Below are 19,664 nucleotides of genomic sequence, written 5' to 3'. Positions count from 1 at the left end.
GGAGCAGGTGGGGGCTCGGACTCGGCGAGCCCGGACACTCGGGGAGTGGGGACTGTGGAGGCGTGACAAGGCTGTACCCACCCGTGGGGACATCCAGCTCCCTGACCCGCCTCTGTGCTCCTGTGCCAGGCTGCAGGACCTGGCTGGACAAGGAAACGACACCGGCAGCGGAGCCGTCCCGCAGGGAAAACGTCTGGGATTTTAATTCAAAAGCCCCCTGAAGGGGCGAGAGGAAGGGGAGGCACCTTTCAGCAGCTGAGATTTGGCTGCCAGCTGGTGGGAGGGGGAAACTGAGTGGCCAGATGGAGAAATCCTTCCCCGGGCCGAGGGGTTTTGGAGGGGAAAAAAACTTCGGTGTTTGTTTTCATAGAAAAAGCTGTATTCGTGAAGCTCCCGAGCGCTGTTTTTTTCACCGACACCTCTCGGGGCTTTGTTTATGCAAAGCACTGATTTATTTTGCAAGCTCCTCTCAGAGGGAAACGCGTCAGAAGGAGAAGGGCAGGTTGATCCAGCCGGAGGAGAAACCAGCTTCAATTGTTTCGTTCACATTATCGCTTTCCCTGCGAAAGGCCGGTGGGGAGAACAGGGGGACCCCGCACCAAACGGGGGCCCACCCTGGGCTGTCCTGAGGCTGGAGAAACAAATCCCAGCTCCAGGGATGGTTTCCCTTGGAGGGCTGGCGGGTCCCCGTGTGTGGGGCCAAGGACCGAGCCCCTCTCGGTGACACCCCCGGCCCCACGTCCCGCCGGGCCCCGGCCGTGGGCGCTCACCACGAGAGGGTGCCTGGAGCCCGTGGGAAGCGGCTCCCCGGGCGCTGCCGCCCTCCCTCCGCCGCTCGACCCCCAGGTGAGGCCGCTCTGGATCTGAGCCTGCCTAGGGCAGTGTGACAATCAGCACTGATAAGGAAAAAAAGCTCCTTTTGGCTGTCAGCTTCCCGGTTTCTGAACGCTGTCGCTGGCTTTGGGATGGCAAAAGAAGCATCCTTGTTTTCCAGCTCTCTTTTTCCACTCCCATCCCCGAATTTGCCAGATCTGGGGTGTGAAGAGACCCTTAATTCCCCGGCAGAGTCAACCAAGCCCTTTTACCCAACGTTCTATGGCAAGACGTGGAAGTTTCAGCATTAGCAAGAGAAAAGTTCAAGCAACCCAAAATCTCTGCCTCTCTCCCATCCTCCCCGGGAGCCCAGCGTGCCACTGACCTAATTTCTCAGGCAGAGCCTGACCCACTCCCCATTCGGTTTATTTTGCAGCAGCCGTGACGCTGGCTTTGTCATAACAACCCCCTCATGCAGCAGCTGTTCTGGCCACTGACTCCAGCTTCTCCCTACAAATTTGTCTCCATACAGCAAAACACAGCCGGGAAGATGCCTGACAAGTCTGAGCCCAGCGTGGCAGCAGGGAAACACCCCTGCCCTGATGGCCCGTGCCATGGATGGGGTTGGACACTCCGTGAGGGGGGGTTGGTGGCCCCCACAAGGCTCTGATGGGTCCAAAGGGATTCAGAATCCTCTGCATCTGCCTCTGGTGAACACCTCTGGGGGCTGGATGTCGCTGCCCCGCTGGAATTGTTTAGGTTGGAAAAGCCCTCTAAGACCATGGAGTCCACCTGTACACCCAGCACTGCCAAGTCCAGCACCAGCCACGTCTCAAAGTGCCACATTCCTCCTCTGTTAAATGCCTTCACGAATGGGGACTCCACCACTGCCCTGAGCAGCCCCTTCCAATGCCTGACCACCCATTCTGGGAAAGAATTTTCCCAATATCCAGCCTAAACCTCCCCTGGTGCAGCTTGAGGCCGTTCCCCCTCATCCTGTCCCTGTTCCCTGTGAGCAGAGACCGACCCTCCCTGGCTGTCCCCCCTGTCAGGGAGTTGTGCAGAGCCAGCAAGTTCCCCCTGAGCCTCCTTTTCTCCAGCCTGAGCCTCTTTCCCAGCTCCCTCAGCCGCTCCTGGTGCTCCAGACCCTTCATGGATGCAGGTCCTTGGTGGGAACAGACCACACCCCCCACTCGGGGGCTGGAGCAGCCTCAGACCTGCTCAGCAGCACAGGACCTGTCCCCCCAGGCACCACTGTCCTCCCCGGGTATGGCCACCCCCAGCAAGCCCCTGCTGGATCTCAGCCATGGAGAGGAGCCCCAGCAGGGCCGATTTGCTGGAGGGCAGGGAGAAATGATGCTGGCAAGCCACGCTGCCGTTGTATTTCTCAATGTGCAGCTCTTGCAATAGGTAAGGCAGGAAAACAACTGGTTCATGCCCAGCCATGAGCCATGGACTGCACTGGGACCCCCAGGGGCTGCGTGCCCTGCTGACCCACCCCATGCCACATCCTGGTCTGTGCTCCAGGAAGAGCTCCCAGGGAACATTTTTCCCAAGCAGGGAGCAGTGCCCAAGCCTTGGCAGCTTCAATAGCCACAGCAACATAATGAAAGCTGACAATCTGAATTTAAAGTGCAGGCATCTCCGACCATCGGAGAGCACTGCTGACATCTCCCCAGCTTTTATCCTGCTGGAAGAGAAACTCCAGCCCTTGGACAGATGTTCTTCTCCAGCTTTCTTACTCCAACACTGCTTTTAAATCATGGGCTTCAGATTGTGCAACAGGAGTTAACAAAATGAGCTGCATGTGAGAAAATGGGCGTCTCTTGCCTCTTTTTGAGGATTGTCTGCTGCATTTCACTTTTTTCATCCTGAAGATGAGTGCACAGAAGGGAAGCGATTTATGGTGGTCCTGACAAGGGGAGGAGAGTTGGATTTTACATTCTTCTCATCATGCTTGTTCAGGGCGATAGGGTCAAAGTGCCTGGCAGGAGAGATCCCACATTGGTAGAGTTTGGTTTGTTTTACAGTGTTCCTGGGCTGTGCTTCATCCTCAGCCCTGGAAAGGAGCTCCTCCTCCAGCACTCACACTCCCCTGGCCAAGGAATCAATGGGAAGGAGAACCCCTCACGCCACTGACTGAGAGGGAATCAGCTGCTTCAGTCAGCCAGGCTGAGCCAGGACGCAGCTCTCCATGTAGCCAGCAGCTCATCCTCTAACCCAGCCCTTCCTTCATGCAGAACAAGCCAAGGTGGAATGGTTTGTCTCCATATGAAACGTGCCCACCTTGCAGGTTTCCAATGGCCAGAGCAAACCTTCACTGGCACAGCAGTGCAGGAACCAAGACAAGCCCCTCTTTGGGGTGCTCACCTTGTTCACAGAACATCAGAACCTGCTGAAGCCACTTTCCTTCTGCTGGGGAGGGGATTGGGTCAAACTGCTTCAACATGACCATGTTGTAAAAAGAAGTAAAGAGTAAAGAGTCAAGAGAAGTAAAGAGAAGACCCTTCCCCACATCCCCTTTCTCAATTTCCACCGGGTGGTGGGCTGATACTTTCCTGGGCTGAGGACAAGGCTCTCTCTGCTTCACCACCTACCCTCAATCTGGCAGGGACTGAAGCACCTCACTTTTCCTCCAAGGGATTGCCAACCTGTCCTGCTCAATTATTTGTTGCCAACTGGGCTTTAAAAACACAGAAATCATGGAAAGGTTTGGGTTGGAAGGACCTTGAAACTCATCCAGTCCCACCCCCTGCCCTGGGCAGGGACACCTTCCACTACTTCAGGTTGCTCCAAGCCCCATCCAACCTGGCCTTGGTCACTTCCAGGGATGGGGCAGCCACAACTTCTCTGAACTTTAAACTTGGAAATTGTTTTCTTTAGCTGTTCTGCTACCTCTAGAAGACCTCAGAGTGCTCTGACAGCCACCACTGAATGAAAATTAATTTGCTGGGGCAGCAAACACGAAGCCCCTGGGCTCCCAGGAGGTTTCAGAATTGCAAGTACAAACATTGCACTGGGAATGTGGATTTAGAACGCCCATGTTACCTGAGTCAGTCCCTGAGGGTGCAGAGCAGCACACCAACCCCACCCCTGGAGCCCCCATTTATTCTCCAGGGCTGCTGGTGTGGCATGCGGGGGGAATAAGGACCAGAGTGGCATCAGTGGCTCCTGCCAAATGCCTGTGGCTGGGAATTACAGAGCTGGGTTTGATGTGTGTATTTGGTGCAGGAATACTGCTCAGGGGAAGTGCACAGCTGTACCTGAAGAACAGGCTTGGCTGGCTCACAGCCTGACTGTCCTGGGCATAGAGAGTGAGGGGCAGGTGTTTCACCAGCACCCCGGGGGTGTCCAGCCCCTGGGGAGGGGACACTGCTGTCCCCACGGTGGAGAGGCCCAGAGGGGATTTGCTTTCGGGACAAATGACAGCTGAACCCCAGAGCAGGAGGTGACACTGCCTGTCCTCCATCCAAGGCCAGCAGCAGTCCTGCAGGGCAGCCAGAGCTACACCCAGGATTAGGAGTGAGGTCAAGGTGGGATGGAGGGCAGGGAGCTCCTCCGGGAGGTGACGGCAGAGCTGCGTGCCAGGGTTAAACCTTCCCTCCCATGGGGCTGACTAATAAATATGTCAAGCAACTCCATCCCATATCCAAACCCAGGCAATCAAGGCTCTTGCAGGGCAGCAGCAGAAGCAAGGTGCATTGTGGAGGGATAAATGGGAAGGCAGGTTTTGCCAGGCCGTGACTGCAGGGTGGCTGCAGAGCCTGGAAACTGGGAGGCTGTGGTTTTGGCAGGCTGAGACTTTAGGAAGAGCAGAGAGGAAAGCAGAAGCTCCTCCACTTTTAAGAGCTAACAGTGGAATGGAGGAAATTCTTTTAGATGAGCCCTGGTGGTGCTTTGTGTCTCTTAAAACAGCCACTTTCTTTTCCTCTGCCTTTTCTGTTTCAAGTAACTCCTGTTTACTCTGAGGCCACTTGAGTTTCACCATCAGTTAAGTCAATGCCATTGTACACCGGAGGCTTTTCAGTTAAACTGGAGATGGCCTGAGGGGTGCATTATTTCGGTGGGAGAGCCAACTCTCCGTTCTGCGTGACACTTTTCCCACCTCTCCTTTCTCCCCAAGAGCTTTTGGAGATGCCAGCCCCAAGGTGTCACGTGTAGGGCCTTTAGCTCAGGTACATTCCAGAGGAGAAACTCTTCTGGCTGGCTAAAGGAGGAGGTGGGAGATTGGAATTAAGATTATTTATCCCACGCCCTGCCCATCTGTGTTGTGCCATGCACGAGGGCAGCTGGAAGGACGGGCAGTTACGCGCATCCCTGTGGGTGCTGTGGATACCAGGGGTCACCCGGCACCCAAAGGGCCCCCCCAGCCCTCACACCCTCCTGGCACTCTCTGAGCACCGTATTTCAAACAGGCAGATGTTTGTAGCCAAGCCAGAGCCCCGGCCTTCGCTGCAGGATGTGTTCTGCACACCAGAACAAAGAGACAGTCTTTGCCTCGGAGGATCTGCAATCTAAAGCATCAGTATCCTGTAGGAAAAGCAATTAAAGGAGGCAGACAAGGATCTGACAGAGCCATTCAAAGCAGGATTGTATTTCCTTGAAATTGTTTCAAGTGATCACAATGAGACAGTCTAAATTACTTCTGCTCACTGCCAATAAACTGCACAGTTGGTAAATATTCCAGGAACAGTGCCCCTAAGCAAGGATTCTGCTGCCTGAAAAGGTAGAGTCAAATATTTATGTAAAATTCCCTAACCTCCACACCTCCATGGACTTACCCTGGAGAGGCAGATTTTCCAGGTTCTCCTCTGCCTCAAAATGGGTTGCAGGGCAAAGCTGGTGCATCCAGCAGCACCAAAACCTGCTGTAACTTGTAGGAGTGTCCTAAAATCCCTGCAGGTCTGCGGAGCTGTGAGGGGTGAGACATGGGACTGCATCAGACCCTGAGCAGCTCAAGCAGGGTCCTATCCAGAGGGACACCCCATGGCAAGGGGCTCCCCCCAGCCCAGGGAAGAGGATGGTGACATCTCAGCATGACCTGTCCCAGCAGCTGCTCCCAGCTGGGTGTGATCCAGCTGCACTGGCCATCCCAGGAAAAGACGGAGAGCTCAGGTGTCAGCCTCCTGCTTCCCTTGGGAAGGCTTGGCAGGTGACGTGTGAGATGTGTCACCGTGTGACACCCTCTAATTCACTGAGGATGAGGAGTCTCTCCTCTCTGACTGACGTGAGCACAGAGTCCCCACAGACACCCCAGGGAGGGCCAGAAGGGCTGGGATGGTCTCTGTGGTTTTGGACATGGGACACCCCAGTGCCCACATTGGTCACATCCCGCTGGAAACCTTCACTTCCTGCAAGAGCTGATCCTTGCTGGGTATATCATGAAACCATGCAATGGTCTGGGTTGGGAGGAACCTTAAATCCCACCCAGTGCCACCTCCTGCCACGGGCAGGGACACCTTCCACTGTCCCAGATTGCTCCAAGGTCCGTTCATCCTGGCCTTGCAGGGATGGGGTGGCCACAGCTTCCATGACCCTTAAACTGGGAAATTATTTTCTTTAGCTGTTTTGCCTCCTTTAAAAGACCTCAGAGTGCTCTGGCAGCCACCGCCGAATGGAAATTAAACTAAAAAAAGCAAAATATCCAAAAGCTTTAATGGCTCTTTCTCCATTACATGACAGGAGCCGGTCTAAGCACTATGCAAAGATCACAGCTCTGATCTGATTCCTCCTGAAACTGTTCTAAGGACAGTAAAACTACAAACTTTGGATGCTTGCAGGCTTCTCTCTGGAAAAAACCGTTAAATTCAATAAAAAGAGGATAAGTGAGAGTGAATTCAGCACATCTCATTCCTAATATCTCTGGCTCTGACTGCACTCACACTGCTGCAAGTGCTGAAGCTCTGGGTATTGTTAAATATGGAATGAGAGTTATGTGTTTGCAAGGAAAATGCTTTGGTCTCCACTAATAGGCAGCAAAATATTTTTATTATACTATATATTGACTTACTTAACAATGATGGCAACAGGAGTGCCAACAAAGTTGTGTAATCATCTCTTTTTTTTTTTTTTCCCGTTTTGTTTTTCAGCTGCTCAGAAGTTTCGTAAAAAACTTCTTGTTTGGTTGGAAATCTCACAGATCTCCCCGATGCTGTGGGGTATCACCGCATGGTTTGGCTGCCAGTGAGGAAGGGTCACCCTCCTCTATAATCCAGCCTGGATTTCAGGCTGGAGTTCAGCAAACTCATCAGCGGAGCCCGGCACAAAGCCATTAAACCTGCTCTGCTCAGGCTGGACACGAGGCAGCGGCGGCTCTGAGCAAGGCGTCGAGGTCTGGCAGCCACCAAGCCCTGCTGACACAAGTTTTGTAGAGCCCGGCTGGGAGTCAGGTTTGACAGACCCATTTCTGGATGCTCAAAGCCGTTGGATCTCTTCATTCCTTCTCCGAGGTTCTCCAAGGAGACAACGCTGCTGTGAGCTCTTTACGTCCCCAGACAAAACACCTTTGGAGGGTGTCTCTTCCCGTGGGGTTCCCTCCAGCACTGAGATTTAGCAGCTCAAAGCCCAAAACGAAGGTGAAGTCTTGGTCATACCTTGGTACTGGCAGCTCTGGCTCCATGCCGGGCGTCATCCCAAGAGGAGAATGCAGGCGTTGCCCAGGGCAGGATGGAAAACTGCAATGTCCCTCGTACAAAACGTGCTGGAAACTTTCTGTTTGGAGAAGCTGGAATCAAAACACCAAAAAGGTTTTGGATCACAAGAGCCTCTCCAAACTCTGAGTGTGGGCAGGGAAGAGCTGATTTTGAGCTGCTATCAGCATGAGCCACTGCAAGTGAAATTTGTTTTCCTTGGAACAGGCAAGTCCAACTGGAACAATGGCTGGAATCGACATTTTGCAAGGAAAGATTTTGTTTCATCTTGAAAGGTTGCAACACCTTGAAATATTTTCCAATGGAAATGCCATTTCGTTTCTGCTAGTACACACAGGAGTTGTCCCATCACAGTTTCCACCCTTCTCTGGCCCTTCCCACTCCAGCAGGAGGGATCCAAGGAGCCACACGCAAGAGCAGTGGAGAGCCATCCAACCATCGCATCCAGGGGAATGGAGAGCCATCCAAGCAGTCACCATGGGCACAGCTCGTGAAAACACCTATTTTATTGTGGAAAATGGAGGGCAAGCCATCCAGTGGGATGTGTTTTGGACTGAGGAGACCTTGGGGAAAGGCCAACAAATCAGGAGAAAACCAGTACTGAAATGTGGTGTATCACAGAATAGGTCAACTGGAGACCTGGGGATGGTTTTTAAAGCTCTTGGTTTCTACCTGACAGGAGGAGGAGGCCTCTTTGCATCTCCTCCATGGACTGGGTGGGAGCAAGTCCCTGTGGATCCACATCCAGGACACTGGAGGAGCACTGGAGAGAAGCCAAAATCCCTGTCAGTTTTCCATAAAGAAATGGAAGGAAAGCAGGTAACAATTGAGAAATCTGAGCCCTGCTGTGTTGTAGTCTCAGGTTTCTCGTGCCTGGAGAGCTTAAGGAACCTCCACCCCCTCACATCTCCAATCCTGACAAAAACTCTGTTCTTGAAAAGCTTCATCAGCAGAAGAAAGTTGCAGTCTCAGGTTGGCTGCAGTGTTACCCTTTCACAATTTCAAAACATTTCCTTTAGATCATGTCTTTTTTAACACTATGTGATTAGCTCACTTTCCTAAACAATCATTTCTGAGCAAAATAATCTGCCACTGTTTCCTTTCAAAAATGGGCTGAGGACTCTGAAACATCTTCCTCCCCTCATCCCCCGCCCCACACTCTAAATGATTGTGAAAAGTTTTGGGTTTGAAACAAAACATGTCCCTTTCCCCTTCCTCTTCTAAAAAAAAAATTAACACAGACGGGAAAAAAATCACAGTATTCCAGTCAAACGAGTTGGAAAGAGGATCCTTTATTTCCTCTTCTCGTTTAGGAGATAGGACAAGGGGCAACAGCTTGGAACTGAGAGAGAGCAGGGTTAGATGGGATATTGGGAAGAAATTCTTCTCTGTGAGGGTGGACAGGGTGACCAGAGAAGCTGTGGCTGCCCCATCCCTGGAAGTGTCCAAGGCCAGGTTGGACAGGGCTTGGAACAGCCTGGGGTAGTGGAAGGTGTCCCTGCCCATGGCAGGGGGTGGGATTGGATGGGCTTTAAGGTCCCTTCCCACCCAAATCATTGTGTGATTCCATGATCCTGCAAGAACATCCTGAAGGAGATGACGCTCAGCTCCCATCCCACCCCACACCTCGTGTCCCCCTGACTGTGCTGGGGATGGGCTGGTGGAAGGGGCGACTCAGCACCACACCCTTGGACCAAGCCCAGCCCACACAGTCCCTGCCTCGGGGTGTCAGCACTACAGTGTCAGCAGGGGAACCTGGCTGTTCCCGGCTGCTCCGAGGACAGCAAGGACCCAAGGGGCACAAGAAGACAGTGAGCTTGGAGCAAGGAGCAAGTGTGGTGAGGAGCTGCCAGTTCCCATGACACACATTTTGCCTTCACACTCCACCTGAGCCACTTCAGAGCCACCCTGCCAGGTGACTGAGAGAGAGACTGACTGACTGACTGACTGACTGACTGACTGACTGACTGACTTCTCAGCCTCTGCCATGGCTGCTCAGCCTCACCCTAAAGAACGAGGCAGATGTTTATTTTCACAGGGAAATCAGTAAATTGTTTTGACAGCCACGATGGAGCACTCCCACCCAGAAGGACTCCTTTGATCAACCATCTTCCTGATGGGCTTGACTTTACTTACCTTAGAAAGTACTTGTTGTGAATCAGGAACATTGCGTTCCTCGTCTGTGTCTGACAGCTGACAGTCAGATGAAGGGTCTGTCATAAGGTTTGAATTCCAGAGCAAAAGGCATGGCCGGGATCCCACCAGCTGGATCCATACTGGCTGGCTGCACAGAGACCCCACTCCAGCTGTCTTTGACATGCCAGCACAGAGCTGTAAAGGGGAGATACATTCTGGTATAAAAAGGATGTGGTCAATGGTGGTCCCCTGAAGTGCTCCCAAAATCAATCATTTCAAGAATGAGCTGCCAGCTCATGAAGCAAGCTACCTGTTTTCCATTGGAAATGGGATTTTAAATTTTCCCCACACCATGAGCAAAGGGAGAGGGACGGGAGTTGTTGCTCTTTGGAGAAGAAACTCCCCTGAGCTACTCACCTGAAGGGAGGATCACACACTGCTGTCATAGGGGTGGGACGGTAGAGGCCACTGGGGGAGTTTGGTCAGCATTTGGAATTGCACAGTTGTCCTTTAGTCCCCTACTTACCTCAGATCTCCTGGTGAGCTGCAGTTGAGGAGAATTAGCTTCACCTGGCACGGGTGGGCACCGTCTAGCCAGAACCAGACACCACCACCACACTTTTTGGAGTCAGTTGAGCTCTTCATGAACAGCCTGTGGGGTGACTTCAGTGGGGCTGCCCAGCCATCCTATCCCAAGCGCTGCCCTTCTTTTGGCAAGGAGTCACCCAAGTCCTCACCCCATTCAGCCCAGACTCCCGCAGCCCTGACTCCCCAGGGACACCAGGAACACCACACCCCCGTGCTCCCCTCAGCACCGTCAAAGGAAAAAAAGCTCTGACTCACACCCAAAGACATGTTATCCACACGAGTTCAGTAATTTCAGCAAGGGGTAATTTCCTCAATGCCTGTTCCTGTTGTTTGACCTCTGGCTTTGCCTTTCCTTCTTTTGCAAGGTGACCCCTCAGCCCAGGTCACACTGGTGAGAAATGCCAATCCACTTCTGGGAACCGCTTCCTGAAACGTGCCCACCTCTGTTATCTCTGTGCTGACACGCTGATGAAGGAGCCTCTTGACTGGAAACACTCAACTGGGAAGAGAAATGGGACATCCCATCCTGCTCCTGCCTCCTCCCTGCTCCTTTGGGGAATGTCTGTAGGAAACACAGCCCTGTCCCTCGCAGTCAGGACACTCAGTGGTGAGACTGGGCTGTCCCGGCCCGGGGGCTTCATCACCAAGGCACCAAACCTCAGACAACAGCTTTCCTCGTGTGATTTTTTTATTCCAAATTTAAAACACAATGAGCCTGGAGAGACAAAAATAGTGGTTTAAATTTAGGTGGAATAGACTGAGAGGCACCGTCGACACTTCCCCTTCCAGCGACAGTGGTCTGCAGCCAGAAGGAAGCAAACAAAACAGGAGGAGAAGCCGCCAGGCCAGCTGTAGGATGCAGTTGTTGAGGAGATAGCCAAAGAAAGATGATAGCATGATGTTTGTCCCCTGGAGACTCTCTGGACAATGCCTGACTCATCGTTTGTTGCCTGCTCCCCTGCTCCAGCAAGCGAGGCAGAGGATGGAACATAACTGGAATAGGTGGAGCACAGCAGCAGTTCCTCTCTTGCATGACTCAGGCTGTACCTCCTCCCATCCCCAGAGGCCCTGGCATTTGGGGTCTTCCAGGGATCCAAGCTGCCCTCTCTGCGGGCTTTTGATGGCAACAGAAGGCCGTAGGCACCTGGAGACTCATCTCCTCCTCCAGTCCCATGAGGAGGTTTGCTCTCAGAACAACGATGTCAACTCAAACCCAGTCTGGACACAGAGCAGCAGCAGAGGGATGGGAAGATGCTACAAGGAATTAAGACTCAGCCAGTTCCCCTCTGCTGCCGCAAACAGCAGTGCAGCTCTTGCCTGGTCCATCCATGCATCAGGAAGCAGGTTCCTAACTCACCTAAATGAAGGAAAATTAACTCCTGCAGAGGTTGGTGGTGCTGGCACTGGCAGCAGCTGGTGCCCCTCCAAAATGCTGGGGGAGACCCAAGGACAGGCACATCGACCTGTCCTGTCAGCCAGGAAAACTCCCAGAAGAGATGCCAAGCATATGATGCAAACCTGGGGCTGCGTGGGACCTAGAGGGGAAGGATCATGGCCTGGTGTGGGCAGACCCCATCAGACAGGTGGGAACAGGCAGCAGGTCTCTGCCACTTGAATGCAGGTGGTGCCGTCCAGTTGGACAAAGTTCTCTGGGTTTTCACAGAGCAGTGCTGTGCCATGGTCTAGACACAGGTCTTTGGGAAAATAACATTTGATGTAAGACACAGGGCATCCTCCTCACAGGTCACGGGCACAGAGGGGTTGAAACAGCAGGATTTGGCACTGTCTTTGTTCCCCAGGCCTTTCCCTGCCTCCTCCAGCCCATGTGTCCAGAGCCAGCCCTGATCCTTCATGCAGCCAGGACGTTTCACAAGAGAGCGTGGCAGCACCGAACTGGGAGGAATCGTTCTGTGCTCAGCCTGTCCAGAGCTGTTGGCATCTCCAGCTGGACACCAGCCCGGGACTCCTCGTTCTGCAGCACAGCCCTCCATCACCAGAGATAAGAGGCAGAGCCACTCACAGAGCACTGAGAGACAGCCAACATCTCTCCTGGAGGGACAGCCTCGGGAACAGCACCTTCAGCACCCAAATTCCCCGGAGAGGGCAGCAGGTTGTGCCACTCGTTGTGAGGAGGGCACCAGTGCCAAAGCAGGGGCTGCACATCTCCCAAGAGTGCCCACAGGGGTGCTTCTCCTCCCAGAGCCCCTGGACACATTCCAGGGCATGCCAGGGCATGGCAGTGCACTCTCATGGGGAAGGGACAATCTTGTTGTGGACATAGCACTGGGTTGGGGTCTCACTGGAGGGTGGGGTGTTCCAGCTACCTTTGGGACAGTCCAAAGATGCTCCATTTGGAGAGTTTGGAACAGCTGCAGTTCCCTGGGGTTGCTGCAGGCAGATCATAGAACCACTGAATCCCAGGATGGTTTGCGTTGGAAGGGACCTTAAAGCCCATCTCATTTCAAAACCCTGACACGGGCAGGGACACCTTCCACTAGACCAGGTTGCTCCAAGCCTCATCCACATGCAGTGTGCAGGATGCTGTGCTTTGACTGCCAGCTTGGTGTTGGAAGGGTTCCTGGGAGTCAAACAGGAATGGCGAGGACATAAGACCCAGAGTGTGATGTAGGGTTTGATTTGACACACTCAGTGCTTATTTGGTGAGGTCCTTTAAGAAGCAATTTCTCATTCTTTGCACAACAACGTACCCAGGGAAATCCAGCCCCTCTCCTACTCCTGCCATCCTGTCCAGGAGCACAAGGTGCCTCTGATGGGTTCCCAGGCCAACATTTCCCTCTGCAGCACCCAGTCCCTTTCTCCTTGCCAGACAACAACACAATTCCCAGCAGCAGAATCTTGTAGCACAGAGCAAACCCAGCAGGTGTGGGGTGCAAACAGGGAGAGCAGACCTGTAGCTCCTTAGGGCAAAGCCGTCCCCACCGTACAGTGCCAAGTCTCAAATGTTTTTTAGCCTCTTTCACAATCCCCATCCCAGGAATTCTCACCTGGGCTCCTGGCACCTCTTCAACTCAGAAAAGTGCCAGGACAGGGGATTTTTCAAGTCCTTATGGATAATTCCCTTTTTCTTGGGCCAGGTGATACCGGGACATTCTCCTGCAGTGTCCAAGAAGAAAGGTAAACAGGACACTCGGTGGACTCAAACAGAGGGTGCGTGCTTTTCCTCAGCAAGTATTTTGAAAAGGCTGACTGGAATGCTGCTGTGGCTTCCTCTGGACTGGGAATTTCCCCTGCCACTGCTGGGGTTTGGATCAGGACCAGACGAAGAGGCGCCTGCATTGGCAACACAGTTGGAGATGTGGAGACATCTGGGTGGCGTGTTTTGTTTTCTCCCACCATTACATGTGTACAAGAAACTCTTGTAGGAAGGGTTTTCCTTTGGAAGGATTCAGGAAGAAAACCAATGATTTTAGCAGAGAAAAGCCCAAAGCAAGTGTGCACCCAGGTAAAAGCAGATCCAAAGAGGTCTTGCTCCCAAATTCAATTCCTTAATTCAATGGGAATGCGTTGCACTCGAGCTCAATGGAAAACAGCGGAAATGAGACTAATAGGAGGCAGAACTTGAGGAAGCCATTTTTTGATCAAACACCATAGATTCAAGCAGAGGAATGGGAACTAGCTGTGGCTGTCCCATTCCTGGAAGTGTCCAAGGCCAGGTTAGACAGGGCTTGGAGCAACCTGGGATAGTGGAAGGTGTCCCTGCCATGGCAGGTGAATGGAACAGAATGGGCAGGTCCCTTCCCACCCAAACCTGTGATTCTAGGGTTTAATGCTCCAGATGGAATGATGGTTCTGTGAAATGGAAACCAGTGACTCAGTCATATGCCAAGCGAGGCCCAAGGATCCACTGCCACATCCGGCTTTGTGCCAGCTTGGCTGTGCAGACAGCCTGACACAGGTACCAGAGGGGAGAGCTCTGTGTCCCCCAGCAGGACATTCCACGGCTTCCCATGACCAGGGAGGGATGGACATCTAACGTGCAATCTGCTGGTCCCTTTCCCCAGGGAGTTTAGGAGTGTGGTGATCCTTTTCCATGACAGATGGAAATGAGTGAGGTACAGGTACAATATTTTCCCTGCTTCATTGTTTTCAAGCCCTTTAAAAAGCTGAGTTTCCAAAGAGAAAGGGTGGATTGGCATCATCTTAATGAAAACTAATTAAACATAATTATTTAGCCCTTGGAAAATATTCCGGCTCCACCAGGAACAGCCTGCAGTTGGCTTTTAAATGCAGGAAGAAAGTACTTTTCCAGAAGCAGGTTTTCGTATCAGCTGATGTGGTGGGGAGAGCTTCTCACTGAGGTCTTTCATGCTCACAAAAGCCAGGCTGGCCAAGAGTCTGGCACAACCAACCTGAGCCCTGCATTTTTGAGATTAAGGAAGAGCCTCCTCCACCCAGTTTCATGGATTTAGGAAATCTGCAGGCAGGTGGGTAGAGTGAGGGGGGAAGTTTTGCCCACATCTTCTGGTTTTTCCCTGAAAGCTGCTGGATTTGGGGCTGAAGAGGAGGTTTTTTAGAGTAAGACAATTCCTCCCGAGACATTCTCTGCTAGCAAAAACTCCTAAACCACACGACCAGCCACAGATCAGCGCGTTCTGTCTGATGAACTCAGTAAACTGGAAAGGCCATTTCTCAGAAGTGAACAGTCAGGGAAGTGTCAGGCCCTGGTTTGGAGAAATGGATGAACATCAAGCTAAGATTGAGTTACTAGAAAGGCTAAGGAGCCTGGGTTCTAAGAGTCTGGTGTTTATAAACTTTACTTTTCTCCTCTACTATCCCACAGCTCTGCCTCTGTTTCCCTGTGGCCCCATCTCAGCACCAAGGACACGCAACACTCAGTGGTCCAGGCAGCAAAGGATGGGAAAATCCTTCTGACCTCTTCCTCCTTGGGATACTTCTTCAACTCTTCCCTCCATTTCTTGGGAGTTGAATTATTCCAAAGCCCTTTGCAATGTATTCAAGGGGATCTCTCCTTAAACATATCCCAGGTGGCCCAGAGCAGCTGTGACTGCCCCATCCCTGGAATATCCAAGGTAAGGCTGGACAGAGCTTGGAGCAACCTGGGATAGTGGAAGGTGTCCCTGCCCCTGGCAGGGTGTGAAATGAGATGAGTTTTAAGGTTCGGTCCAACCGAAACCAGTCTGGGATTCTGTGTTCCACATCTGGGATTCTGTGTTCCACATCTGGAACTTTGCCATCACATTGGGCAAGTGTGGCAGGGTGGGATCAGTGGTGGCAGTGCTCGGGCACAGGAGGGGACATTGCCTGCCTGAATAGGAGCTGTCTGAAATGGAGGAGGCCATGAGCAGAAAGGCTGGGCTGAGTTCTCAGCACCAGCCGTGCTCTTCCCAGAGCTGAAAGAACAAGAAAAAGGAATTGTGTGTTGCAAAACCATTGGAGTCTGCAAGGAACACAGCCTGGCCAGGCTTTGCTGGCCCTGTGACCTGCAGAACCAAAATGCCCGGATTCTCAGATGTCAGCTTTTCACAACCTTTCTTCCATGGAAAACAGGTCATTTCTGATTGAAAAGAGCCCAAAGGAACGTGCTCTCAGGCAGACAATCCCTAGCTCCTGGGACCAGTGAAACAATGAGAGCTCCTTAGGAAGCAGAGCTGAGCCTGTGCTGATGTTTTTGGGCTGTCAGTGTTTCAAGGAGGGGTTTGGGGACCCCTGGTCCTTGACCACCAGGGAGGTGGCATCTGCCACTGTGGCTCAGAGAGAAAACCAGATCCTGATGAGATGCTGCTGTACAGCAGTGGAAGTGATTAAGTCACTCTCCCTGCTGTGCAATGATCCAGCCAAGCTGGCAGTCCCTCCTGGGGAAGGTGCAGGCTCAGCCCAAACTCAGTTTGGGGGTGTTTTGGAGGGGGAACTGTCCAGGATCCCCTCAGCCTCTATAAACCCAGCTGCACCAGCAGCAACTTGACCCCCACACCACTCACGGGGGTTACAAAGATGAGCCCAAAAGAAAACCTGAAGCACAGATCCCACTTTTTAATGGACAAGGGGGCTCAGGGATTCCAGAGAAGACCATGCCCCACTCTGACCCCTCACCCTTGTGCCACTGGGCTTCATCTTTTCCATCTGATCACTCAGTTCCCTGTCTCAGCTTCCTCGACATTTCAGGTGAGCACAAATTTTGAAAGTCATGGCTAAAGTCACAGGGTCATTGGGGCGGTAGGTCAGGTCTGTAGGAGAACGGAACATCTTTTATTAATATTTCTAACCAAAACATCATGTCTCCTCCTCAGCCTCATCTTGCTAAAGGTGTCCACAAAACTCCTCCTAAGTCTTCCCAGCAGAGTTTCTAGGGAAGCTTCTGGCACGCTTATGGTAATTTCCTCTGATTTGTTCATTATTTTGATATTCAAACTGCCTTCAGCTGATTGTGGGTCTCCAAAGCCTGGGCTGGGCTGCAGAGCACATCCTACACACCCAGCTACAGAAACGTGCACATGAGAAGTCTTGGCTGGAATATTAGACAGAAAATATTGTTGGAATATCAGCTAGAAAATAGTGGGGTTTGCCTCTGCACCCTGGGGCAAGGTGGACAAGAAGAAAAGGTCATACACAGAGGATGCTCATGTAAGAAAAGCGATCAAAGGAGGCTTATTTTGGGTAATCGAGTGCAATTTTTATCTCTGCGAAGGAAAACTTGAGTTATACAGCCCACATGTACCCTCTGAAGCAGAATTTCAAGGAAGAGAAACTCCCTGCATACTTTTGGATGCCTCATTTAGTGAGACAGGGCTGAATCACAGCATTTGACTAATCACAGTGAGGAATCCAGCTTTCTCCAGAAAAACTCACCATGGCACAACTTGTGCTACTTCCCCTCCTCTGGACCAAGCCACAGCCGATGTTTCCCAGGAGATCTGAAAACTGAGACACTTTACTAAAACCCTTGCCTGGTGGATATCATCCAACTTTCAGTTTCCAAGGCTGCAAAAATACGTGGTCGGGAAGCAACACAACCCCATGCCAGTGGTGCAAACATAACCAAAGGCAACCTAAGGCAAGATGTCGAGTAATTTACACCAGGGTTACTCGGGTTCTTTTGTGCTGACAGGGGTGAGGGGCAAAAGAAAACAACTTACATTTGGGAAGTGGATGATTTACAGGGTTCTTTGACCCTCCTGGCTTTCAGCTCAGGACCTGGAATGGCTTTCAGGGTTTTCCACTTCCACCTAGGTATGACCCAGGTTGAGCTTCAGCAGTTGCCACCAATTTGCTTTCTAAGCCAGGAAAAAACAAAATCCCTTCGGAGCTACCTGTGGTAACTCCTGACTTCCGCTTCTTTTGTCTCCTCAGTCCCTGGGTTGCCGCCTTTTTATTTTTTTACATAAGATATTTTTAAGGATGTTAAAATGGAGCAGCCCAGCCCAGGGAGTGGATCAGCCTGTGCCAGGGGTGGCTGCCCCGTGCCACAGGACAAGAGTGATTTCCCTGCAGGAAGGGTTGACTGCCTTGGCCAAAGACCTCGAACTGCTTGGGGAGCACGAGTCTTTCAGCAGAGCAGACAGGATTTCCAGCTTGGAGAACAATTGCCATCAGGATGTGTTGCTAAGTTCACAAGTGGAAGCAGCAATGATTTCCATGCCAAGACTCTCCAGAGAGCTTTATCCAGGCTCCAAAGATAAGTGAGGCTTTGCAAGACAGACACAAGGGAGCTGGACCTAGACCATTCCTGCAAGGAGAAGCAATGGAAGCTCAGCATTCCCCAGACCAGTGAGCACCACAAGGATCACCCTGGATACCTGTGGATTTGTGGAGGAAGGACCAGTCCACAGGAGACACAAGGTGTTGTTCCCATAACCTATTCACGGGACCTATTCCCTTCACGAGGAGAGCAGCAGAGCTGAGCTGAACAGAGCCGAAAGTGACGTGGGCATGGCTTCCAAGGAGCATCCTGAAATGTTCCCTTGAGGCGGGACAGTAATGTCCAAAGCTGGCACAATCCAGAAAGGGGTGAGCAGCTTCTTTAATGACATACAGTGAAGGGAGGGACAGACCCACACCTCTTCCCCAGGCCTTGAGACAAGGATGAGAGGAGAGCAGCTGTCACCCAGCAGTCCAGACAACATCCAGCTTCCCACAGCAGTGGTGCCAGCTGGCCCTGTGGGATCAGGAGGGCAGGCCAAATGCTTCCAGGGCAATACAAACCCTCAGCATGGGTGGGGAAAGGAATCATGGAGTGATTGCCAGCAAGCTGGACACACAGGGTGGCATTTTCCTGCATCAGTGATGGTGCCCAGCCAGGCGGAGCTGGCCGTGAGTCAGCACAGGAGCAGCGTCCCTTGGCACTGCACCCTTGTCCTTTCTCCAGCTCCTCCTTCCCCTTCTCCCTGCCCTCCCGCTGTGGTTTCAGCGTGTTGTTTTCCTGCTAAGCCCACGTGTGCAGAGACTTGCCCATTCTTCCCCCAAAGCCCCCTGAGCCATGGCATTGACGTCAGCGGCGCTCCAGCTGTCAAACAGGGGAGATTAGGGCTTGGCAGGCGGTGCCAAGCCGTGCAGCGCGCGTGTCTCCCCGGGCAGGTGAGCAACACTCCCTGCCGAGCAGGAACGGGCACATTGCATCAACCCATCTGCTGCACCTGGACACCTGACCCGGCCTGATCCCCGGCCTGGTCCCTGGCGGGGGCTGGGCCGTGCCCGGGCTGCCCCCAGGGCTCGGCGGTCCCTGTGCTGGCCCAGCAGGACGCACCGTGGCCTGCAGGAGGCACAGCCCTGGCAGGGGCTGCCCGTGGCTCCAGCCCACGGGAGGGTTATCCTGCGTGCCAAGGGATGTGCAGTGCTGGGAACAGGCCTGGGGCTTGTCCTTCCCTGTTCTGCCCAGCACAGGGACAGAGGCCACAACGTGCTGCCTCTTGCAGAGGAGTGGCGCAGCCAAGGCTCAGACGTTCAGCCCTGGGGGTTTTCCTGGAGCAGACAAACATCTTCAGGACACTCAGAACCGACCCACAGCAAGAGCCTGGGCAATAAGGAATGTCTGGGACATGGCCAGGCTGGCACCAGCTTGATGGAGCAGCTGGAAAGACTCCTGGAAAACAGGAAAGGAGCTGCTTCTAGTCATCATGCTTGACCGTCCCGTTGTCCTGGCTTTGCATGCCAACCTTCCCATTCCTGCTACAGGCACAAGGTGCCCCACTGCCAGCAGGGCTGCCAGGACCTGTCTTTTGCCAAAATAAAGGCAGGAGAACTGCAAACACCAAGGTCACCCAGCACTGCCAATGTAACTCAGCCCCCAGGCTGCGCTCAACAAGGACTTGGGGGCCCTCAGGGCCAGAGGAGAGACAGAAACTTTCCTTGTTTCAGCAGAGCAGAATCTGAGGCACCGGCAGAGCACCAGCCTCCCTCCCAACCTTCACTCCTCACCAAACAAGCAGAGCCAGGAAGACACCTGAGGCCAGGGAAACACCATCCACAACACTCAGAGATAGGAGCCCACAAGGATGTGAC

Source organism: Chamaea fasciata, unplaced genomic scaffold (assembly GCF_029207755.1).
Source record: "Chamaea fasciata isolate MVZ Bird 193981 ecotype frontalis unplaced genomic scaffold, bChaFas1.0.hap1 SCAF_11, whole genome shotgun sequence".
Taxonomy (NCBI): Eukaryota; Metazoa; Chordata; class Aves; order Passeriformes; family Sylviidae; genus Chamaea; species Chamaea fasciata.
The sequence above is the reverse complement of the archived record's forward strand: the minus strand, read 5'-3'. Positions refer to the sequence as shown.